Source organism: Neophocaena asiaeorientalis, unplaced genomic scaffold (assembly GCF_003031525.2).
Source record: "Neophocaena asiaeorientalis asiaeorientalis breed wild unplaced genomic scaffold, Neophocaena_asiaeorientalis_V1.1 scaffold497, whole genome shotgun sequence".
In the NCBI taxonomy this organism is placed as follows: domain Eukaryota; kingdom Metazoa; phylum Chordata; class Mammalia; order Artiodactyla; family Phocoenidae; genus Neophocaena; species Neophocaena asiaeorientalis.
The window spans coordinates 571418-581236 of NW_020174568.1; positions in this window are offsets into that span (position 1 = coordinate 571418).

Sequence of the window (9819 nt, forward strand, 5' to 3'; positions counted from 1 at the left end):
CCCGCCATCCCACCCATCTAGGTCACCGCAGAGCACCGAGCTGAGCGCCCTGTGCTGTACAGCATGTTCCCACTAGCTCTCTGTTTTACACGTGGTAGTATATGTGTATGTCAATCCTAGTTTCCCAACTCGTCCCATCCTCCCCCTCCCCCGCTGTATCCACTCGTCCATCCTCTACGTCTGTGTCTCTATTCCTGCCCTGCAAAGATTGATTAACGATGTTGTGATAGTTTCAGGTGTACAGCAAAGTGATTGTTATACGTATAAATGTACCTGTTCTTTTTCAAATTCTTTTCCCGTTTAGGTTGTTACATAATATTGAGCAGAGTTCCCTGTGCTGTACAGTAGGTCCTTGTTGGTTATCCATTTCACTTATTTCTTTAATAGATCTTTATTGCAGTATAATCGCTTCACGATACTGTGTTCGTTTCTGTTGTATAACAAAATGCATCAGCCATATGCATGCCCATGTCTCCATATCGCCTCCCTCTTGAGCCTCCCACCCTCCCTATCCCACCCCTCTAGGTCATCACAAAGCACCGAGCTGATCTCCCTGTGCTACGCGGTTGCTTCCCACCAGCCAACTATTTTACATTCAGTAGTGTATACATGTCGATGCTACTCTCACTTCGCCCCAGCTTCCCCCTCCCACCCTGTGTCCTCAAGTCCATTCTCTATGTCTACATCTTTATGCCTGCCCTCAACTAGGTACATCAGTACCTTTTTTTTTTTTTAGATTCCATATATATGTGTTAGCATACGGTATTTGTTTTTCTCTTTCTGACTTACTTCACTCTGTATGACAGACTCTAGGTCCAGTCACCTCACTACAAATAACTCAGTTTTGTTTCTTTTTATAGCTGAGTAACATTCCATTGTATATATGTGCCACATCTTCTTTATCCATTCATCTGTCGATGCACATTTAGGTTGGTTCCATGTCCCGGCTATTGTAAATAGTGCTGCAGTGAACATTGTGGTACATGACTCTTTTTGAATTACGGTTTTCTCAGGGTATACGCCCAGTAGTGGGATTGCTGGGTCGTATGGTAGCTCTATTTTTAGTTTTTTAAGAAACCTCCGTACTGTTCTCCATAGTGGCTATACCAATTTACATTCCTGCAGTCTTGCTATGGCTTTAATTTTTATTTCCCCTTTACTTAATGTTCTCTGATGTTTCATATGGTCATTGCATATTTGTATTTCTTTCCTTATGACGTGTCTGTCCAAATCTTTTGTTAAGATTTTATAATTGCTTGTTTGTTGCATTATAAGAACCTTTTATATATTCTAAACACCAATCCTTTGTCAGACATGTTTTCTGAGAATATTTTCTCATTCTATGGCATCCCGTGTATTTTTAAGGATGTATTTTGATGTGCTGGTGCTTTTACTTTTGATGAAGTATAATTTAGCACAGTTTCCCCATAATGTTTATTGCTTTCTGTATCCTGGCCAAGAGACTGTTCCTCCTCCACGGCATGAAGAAGTTCTCCTATGTTTTCTTCTAAAGTCTTCATAACTTCAGCTTTTATAGTTAGGTTGTGTAATCAAGCTCAAAATAATTTTGTGTACATGGTGGAGCATGGATCAAAGTTTGTTGGGTTTTTTATTTCCTATGGATGTGCAGATTTACCATCACCATCTTTAAACGGACTTTCAGTTTCCTCTGGATTTCTCTGGCACCTTGGTTCAAAATCAAATGACTAAGTTTGTTTCTATTTCTGGGCTTTATGTCCTGTTTAAGCTGTTCTATTAATTTATCTGTTCTTCATGCCTGAAAAGTCACATTGTCTTGATTACTACAGCTTTATATTGTCTTGAAGTCAGATAGTATATAGCTACTCTTTTATTGGGATCTTCTTTAATTTCTTTCACCAATGTTTCTTTTTAATTTTTTTAAGTGTAGAGTTCTTATGTATCTTTTGCAAAATGTGTTCCTAAGTAGTTTATGATTTTTACACTATTAAAAATGGTATTTTAAAAATTGCCATTTCCAACTGGCTGCTATTACATAGAAAAATTGTTTTTGCCTCGTGTCAAGCTTAGCTCTCCACCCTTCTCTGGTCAACAGGATCTTAGCCAGACAGTTCTCCATTTTTTATTCCTTTTCAGTTTCATGACTGCCCAAACTCTGCCTATTTACCTAGCTTTTCCACTACCGAGTAGTGACCCTTTACCTGGGCAAAGCTTGGTCCAGCCTCACAATCAGGAAAGGTCCCCACAGAAAATTAACCATGAGATGTGAGCTTGTCTCTTAGCAATCTTTCTCCATCTAATCTGGAGATACATAGTTAATAATATTATATAATATATAATAACACAAAATATATGATATACTGTATTATTTATGTAATAACATACAATATTGTAAACAGTATTGTATGTTATATAGTAGTACATATAATACGTTATACTATATTTATACATTTATACAAAATATTATAGACAGAGATTAGGTGAGATTTTATGAGCTTTCTAATTGTTTTTATTGGGAGGTTTAGTCTGCTAAAAGCTACTATAGCAGACATAAACGCAGACCCAGGGCTGACATTTAAGAGTTAATATTAAATGGATTAGAAATGGAAAGAGAAAGAGAGACAGAGAGCTAAGAACTTGTTCTAAACCATTTCTATCACTTATCTAAAGGTGCCGTTTGGAATAGATAATTGGATCTACGTGGAATAGATAGAGCTGTGGTAACTCACCTGCCACGGATATCCTATTATGTTTTATCTCTACTTCTTTCTTTGCTAAGACTTTCTTATATGCATTTATGTTCTAATTTATGTACTACTAAGTCACCTTGCCTCTTTGGAGCCACCAGAGTTCAAAGCTCCACACAACTCTATAGTCTTCCTTCATCTAAGTACTTAGGATAATGTCTCCTACATATAAGCACTTGATAAATACCTGTCGAGAAAGAAGAAGAAAGGACTATTGGCTTCTTTTTTTCTTTTTTCTTTTTTTTGCGGTACGCGGGCCTCTCACTGTTGTGGCCTCTCCCGTTGCGGAGCACAGGCTCCGGACGCGCAGGCTCAGCAGCCATGGCTCACGGGCCCAGCCGCTCCGCAGCATGTGGGATCCTCCCGGACCGGGGCACGAACCCGTGTCCCCTGCATCGGCAGGCGGACTCCCAACCACTGCGCCACCAGGGAAGCCCGACTATTGGCTTTTACAATAAACATTTTCAAGTTAAATATTATGTTATAAAACAGATGGTCCTCATATGTGTAAACATAGTTAAATGCTTCTGTGTCCAAATTCCTTCCCGGAATTTTCTGGGATCTTGCTTTTTCAAATCCGAAATCCTGTGAGAAATCTTTCAATAAATCAGGAAAACAGGAAATGCAGTATAATTTTCATATAAGACATAAAACTTAACAAGCGACATAGAGGCTTTACCTGTTCAGGGGGATCTATTGACAACAAGTCAAAAGCAAGAGGTGATACTCAGTTGAAGGTGAAGGTCAACATTTCCATGGACCAGAACAGGAACAGGAGAGAGAAGACATCCTGTTCTAATTCTTCTCTCTTGTAGTTGTCACCATATTATGTGTTTTCTGGCTCTGTGTGATGCTAATGGTGAAGCATTCTTGCAACTAAAACAGATATTAATACATTTATATGCACAGTATATTTTGTACGACTCCTGTGAGTAGTGTTCCAACAAATAGCAAGCTTTGGAAGCAAGAAAAAGAGTCCTTAATTTGGCGACTTCATTAGGACATTCCGTGGAGTGCTATTAACCTTGCTAGCTATAGGCTACAGTTCTCTGTAAATAACTGAAAAGAAGAGATAAAAAAATAATAATAATGTTATGAAATATTGTGACATGGAGTTAGAAACTGATCTGAAATCTGAATTAAAAAACGATAGTGATGTCAACCAAAAACCCAGTATTAGAGCAAGACAGCAAAGCTCAATGTGAAGATGCTCTGGGACGCATTTAACAATGAGACCAACTTCAACACAAAATGGGACATTTTCTATATCTGGGATATTTGTCATGAAACAAAGATCAACATTATAGGATAGGGCAATTAATCCTTTGTACTTAAGGTAATGAAATCTTCTAATATCAAATATTTATAGTATTATCTTTCAATTTTTACAAAGTGGCCTTTAGTATCAATATTCCCTGCTATTACCGCTTTTATTGCCAATGTCTCTATCAATTAGAGATCATTTCTACATTTCCAAATATTTTTACTATTTGAATATTTTGAATATGTCTGTTTTTATTACTTTTAAATACATCAAAATATATTGGTTAATAAGCCATGCTTTTATTATATTATATATAGCTATAATTTTTTTAAAGAAAACCTCTAAAAGGTTTAGTGAAATTCTGCCACAGAAATACGATGTCCTGCTTAGCATCACGGTCACTTGTTATGTTAAAATACAAAAAGAAAGAGTTACAAAAAATGAAGAGTAACTTTTAATATTAAGAATTTCTGGGAATTTTAATTTCTCTTTCTTGACTTCTCATATTTAATACTGGGGATTTAAAAACACTACATAGAGTTATAGAATCTGTGGTTTGACGGTAAAAAATTATTTATTGTAGGCACCTCTGGAACTTTTTCAACCGTTAACCTGGGGTTCAATCAATGACAGAAACAATGATTGCCCTTTGCTGTGTTTGTTTTGAGATATTATTTATCTCAGTTATGTGGATCTAAGCAAGTCAACAATTTATGACAAGATTCTAAAGCCTCTGAAGCTTGCTACCTATACAGGTAGCATTCAAGGATGCTTGATTGCAGGTGTTAAAAGAAAAAACAAATGACGACCAGCCTTGAAAATTCCCTGAGTGTACAATACCATTTTAGTCAAACCAACAAAGCTTAATTTAGCTTACTTTGCAAGACTACCTTGACCTGGGTCATTTCTCGTTTATGCCTCTGTAGATCATGAGGAAAACCTGTGCTCCCCAAGGTTGATATGAGATAACACTGATTTCCTATCATTTAAGAAAATTCTAATATTATAATCCATCACTGTGAGGAATAAGCAGTCACTGCTTTTCACTATAGAAGCTGCTTTAGAACAATACAGCCCAGAGCTTCTTTCCTTGTTTTGGTTGGCATGCTCCCAGGATGCTCACCGTCTCTTTGGTGTTTGCACAGTAAACTTTTATTCACTATTATTTGGGGATTTATTGTTTTTACTTCCATTATTCCTGAACTTTTGATGCACCCTATAGTAATAGATGGTCCAGTGAGGCGTTCCTTTAAAAAGACTGTGATTCAATTCCACGACCAGTTTTGAAAAACATGGAGATAAACGGAGTGTTTCATGATTTTAATGATAAAATCTTGTTTCTGTTTTTTAGTTTCTTTCTCTTGGAGTATTTACTAGATTATTATCTGGTGCAAGTCAGGCAGTCACTGTGCTGTATTCTTTTTCTAACCCCGTTTACACCGAAACAACCATCATAGTTAAGCGTATAATATTTGAACATGAACAAGAGTAATACGGAACAGTCTGATTTTGTGGGCTAAGGTCATAGCTGCCATACTTATTCTTTCATCTTAAGAAATGTAATTGCCTTCTATGCATATTCATTTTATATCTAGATGTAATAATATGTTTGTCTGAAAGAGTCTGTATATTTTAAGGAAAGTTGTTTAAAACTAATTCTTGGAGAGCACTATGGAGCTCGGGAGGTAGGGGACAAGGCAAAGAGAGAAAGTGGGGGTGAGGGGCTGAGCAGAGAGGGTCAAGAGAAACGTGCAAACATTGGGACAGAGTCGGGGAGGAAGGTCCTTCAAGAAAAACACAATGTCAAACACCTGGAGATGCCAATAAAGATGAGACTGAAACGTAGGAATCAGGACAATAAAACAGTGGTTTGCTTGGAAATAAACATTTCACTGGAGGTAGACAAAAGACTGCTGTAAATTGAGGAGTGAAGAAAAAAGAGGTGAGGAAGCGGCTGTAACACGTTCTGAGTTGTTTTCCAAGAGTTTCAGCTGTGCAGATGACGTGACAGGATTTCTGGAGGAGTGGAAAATCTCCACAATCTTAGTTGCAATGTTCCTATCCACACAGATGGGATGTTAATATAAATAACACAGGCTTAGCATGGGCACTGAGTGAGGTCATGTCTTTGGAGCATTCACTCCAGGACCATGTACGCAGTAAGCACTTAATACGCATTAAGCAGTATAATTTGTAAGTTTTGAAATCTGGAGAACAAAAGGTACTAGTTCGTCACTTTTTATATGATTTTTGTTTCTTTTATTACTTGTTTGTTGGCCCTTGGACTTTTGTGAATTGTGATTTTATACCATTTACCTGGTTGTTTTCTATTGAGTTGTCTTTCTTTTGCTTATTATTTTCAGAAGCTTTACACAAAATATGTTTTGGTTACATATTCCTTTGTGTCTCTCCACACTGCACACTGAAAGACTCATTTTTGACATGCTTTTATTGTTCCTTCCAACTTAGCCACCTCCTGTGTTTTCTTAAAATCCAGTGGAATTTTAGTTCCAGATGACAATTATTTTTACGTTAGGCCTCTAAGTACTCAGAAATAATTTCTTAGCAACTGTTTTATGTTTTATAATCCTACTGTCTGCCATATAGTCAGACTCTACAAAGGATGCGAACTGAGTCAGTCTGCTCTGCACCCCGTGGACCCTTCGTTCCTCTGCACTTTTAAGTTTTATTTTATGTTTCTATAAGTTTCTGTGATGCTTTCATCATTTACATACCTTTTTACCCGGCTTTTAGAACTCCTAGAGGTGGATTTAGAACTTATACATTTATTGTCCATATTTCAATGTTTTTTTCAATACCCACCTTTTATTTCCTTCACACACGTTTCCTCCTTACAAATTATTTTCTCACCAAGACCCTTTATAATCCACTCGCTAAATCTTTAGTCTTTTGTTTCCACAGCAATATTTTAGAGCTCCAAAACCCTTGAGAGATTTCTTTCCTCCCTATTAACTACTTCTGTTCCATCGATTTCTTCTTTTCCTTCTCTTCTTCCCTTACCCCCTGCTCTTCCCCCTCCTTGGATTCTTTTCTAATGGATTGTATCTCACTTTTTGACGAGGACTACTTATTTCAAGGTTTTTCTTTTCCACTCTATTAATTTTGTTTTTGTAGGGTTTTTTCTCTTTGACGTCTTTCTCTTAGGCTCTGATTCCTGTGTGTAAATGTCTGTAGATAACAGTCTAAGGTGGATAAATTGCTAGGTGTCATCTGTTTTCTCATTTACAGCAAGGATCCCTGGAAAGAAATGAAGATTCACATTAAGAATGTCACATTTGGTGATTTCAGGAGACCAGTAGGATGGGAATTAAGTTGGAATTCACCTAGAGTTTATTTTCTAGGTTGGGAGTCTCCCCATATCTCCCACGGTATTACGTTACCTAAGACCGTCCCCCAGACCAAGAGCTCCTACTTCTGAAGGCTGTGTTCTTTGCTTCACCCCAGAGGCAAACACTGCTTTTAGTGTGTGTATCTCATTGGTGGTTGTTATGGCAGCACTGGCCCAGCTATACTCCCTGTGTGGCCACTGACAGATAGAAGGAAATCAGTGTGAGTGACTAGATTGGGAGTCAAATGATGATATTATTTGGACGTGCTACGTCGAGCCTGTTGGGTGTCCAAGTAATAAGCCCAGACAGAATGTACAACCATGGCTCTAAAGCTCCTACAGGAATATGTGTGTTGAGAGAGGGACAGGAAACCAGCAAGATGGAAGAGACAGATGATAAACTTGAAAGAAAACTTATCAAACACAAAGAAACCTTTAAAATAGCAAAACTGTAAAATGCATCCTTTTAGAAGATGAAGAAATCAGGAAAAATGTGGAAAGCAACGTGGGAGCAAAAGGAATTACCATAAACTGTAAAGGAAACTAGAGTGCCAAGCTAGAGGGTACATTTTACCCTTCAAAATATTAGGTAACAAACAAAACGTGAAATTAAAATATAGGAATAGTTGACTCTTCAAAGATCCAGACATACTGTCTTGCCTTTGTTTTTTGCTGTTCTTAAAGGATTTGCTTCTCCCACATTTTGATGTAAATTTAATCTTTCCTACATGAAGAAAGAGTCCCATAAAATGAAAGAAACATATGGATAGGAATTACCCCCAAAGTGCGCTTTCATCAAGGTAGAGTAGAGGAATCTAAGTACTGTAGGCATTTAACAGACACTCTATACAATCAAAAGTAATGAAACTGCCTACCTCATAGATCAAAATAAGTATAAACAGGATAGAAGTGTTATTCGCAGCTCCTGCTGTGAGCAGGGAGCATAACTTACAGTCAGCGTAATCAGGTGATGTAGCATCAGAGGTTTAGGGTGAAACCAGAATGCAGAAAAGTAGTGAGAGTTGGATATAGTAATGGAAAACCAGGAAGAATCATCGAAGCCAAGAAGAAAAATCAAGGTGGGTGTTGAAGGTGATGGAAAACACAGATGCTCAAAGTAAAAAGGGTCTGTGGATTGAACATCCCCATAGACAAAATAAACAATTCAGGGTTTTTTTTTCCCTTTAGAAGCAAGATGTCTTTGTTTATTAGGAGGTATGGGATATTCGATTTTCTCTGAAAGGCGTTATACCTGCTGCATGCTAGCTCTTTCTGGTTCAAGGTTTCTTCCTAAGCCTCAAATAAAATTCCATCACAATTTTAAAAGCAAAACAAACAAAAAAGGATGAACAGCATTATTCTTCTATTTCTTCTTTGTGAAGATTCCCTAGTCATCCAATTCAGTGATAGGCAAGGTTAACTATTTCCTGCCAGCTTCGTTTCAAAGCATGGGAATATCCAGACACAAGGCTGTGAGTCTCACAACGAACAACATTTCCTCCTCCTGCACTGTTTCACTGAAATCCCTGGTGACTTTGTTGTCCTTTGACTCAGCTTCCCTGGTGACTACCTGCTTCATTGCTTTCCCGTTACATCCAAACCTTGAGGAGGGGGCAGCCACTGGAGGAGGGGGCAGCCACTGGAGGAGAGGGCAGCCACTGGAGGACCCGCCTTCAGCAACACTGAGACCTGGCTGACTCCGGTTCTGTTCTCGTTCCTTCCAGATTGACCTCTTCCCAGGGAATTAGTATGAGCTACAAAAAGTTCCCACCAGAGTAAGACTAACCCTCACTCAGATTTTACCTGGTAAGAGGTTAAGGTATTAACCCTTCCAGCAAGTGCTTCAAAGTCCAGAGAAATAAACGAGTCGAAGCTCACATTTATGATCTGTACCCTGGAAATCTTGTTGGCAGGATCTTGCCCTACGACCTTCAACCTCATCTGATAGGCGTCTGCTTTCTGTAGCCCCACATAGGCTTCTCCTTTTAGAGGGAGTATCACACCAAAATTTTAACTTTTTGATTCATGTTTCCTTAACATTGACGGAACTGGAAGTACAAATCTGGCCCTGATTTTTAGAACTCAGCCCCACTGAAATTTCTTTCAGGACACATTCACTTTGCCCCTGGCCATCTTGCTTAACTTCTCCGCTTTCACTCATTTTTAGTATCATTTCAGCTGAGTGTCTATCCGCATCTGAATATTGCATCCTGGTGTCTGCGTCCCTCTACTCGACCCTATTGTCTGTGGTTGGTTTCACCATGGCTGTGTTTCAGATGCAATAATACTGAATAATTCTTCTGAGAACTTCTCCACCCATTTCTTCATGGACAGTATCTGTGTCTTCAAATCAAACGGACCTCCTGAATCACCAATTTCCAATGGGCCAATTTTCTACAGGAATAGTTCATCTGTGGCCAACTCAGTGTGTCCATCCAGTTGCCTGCTTGGGTCCCCCCTTGAAATGTCCACGTGTACTC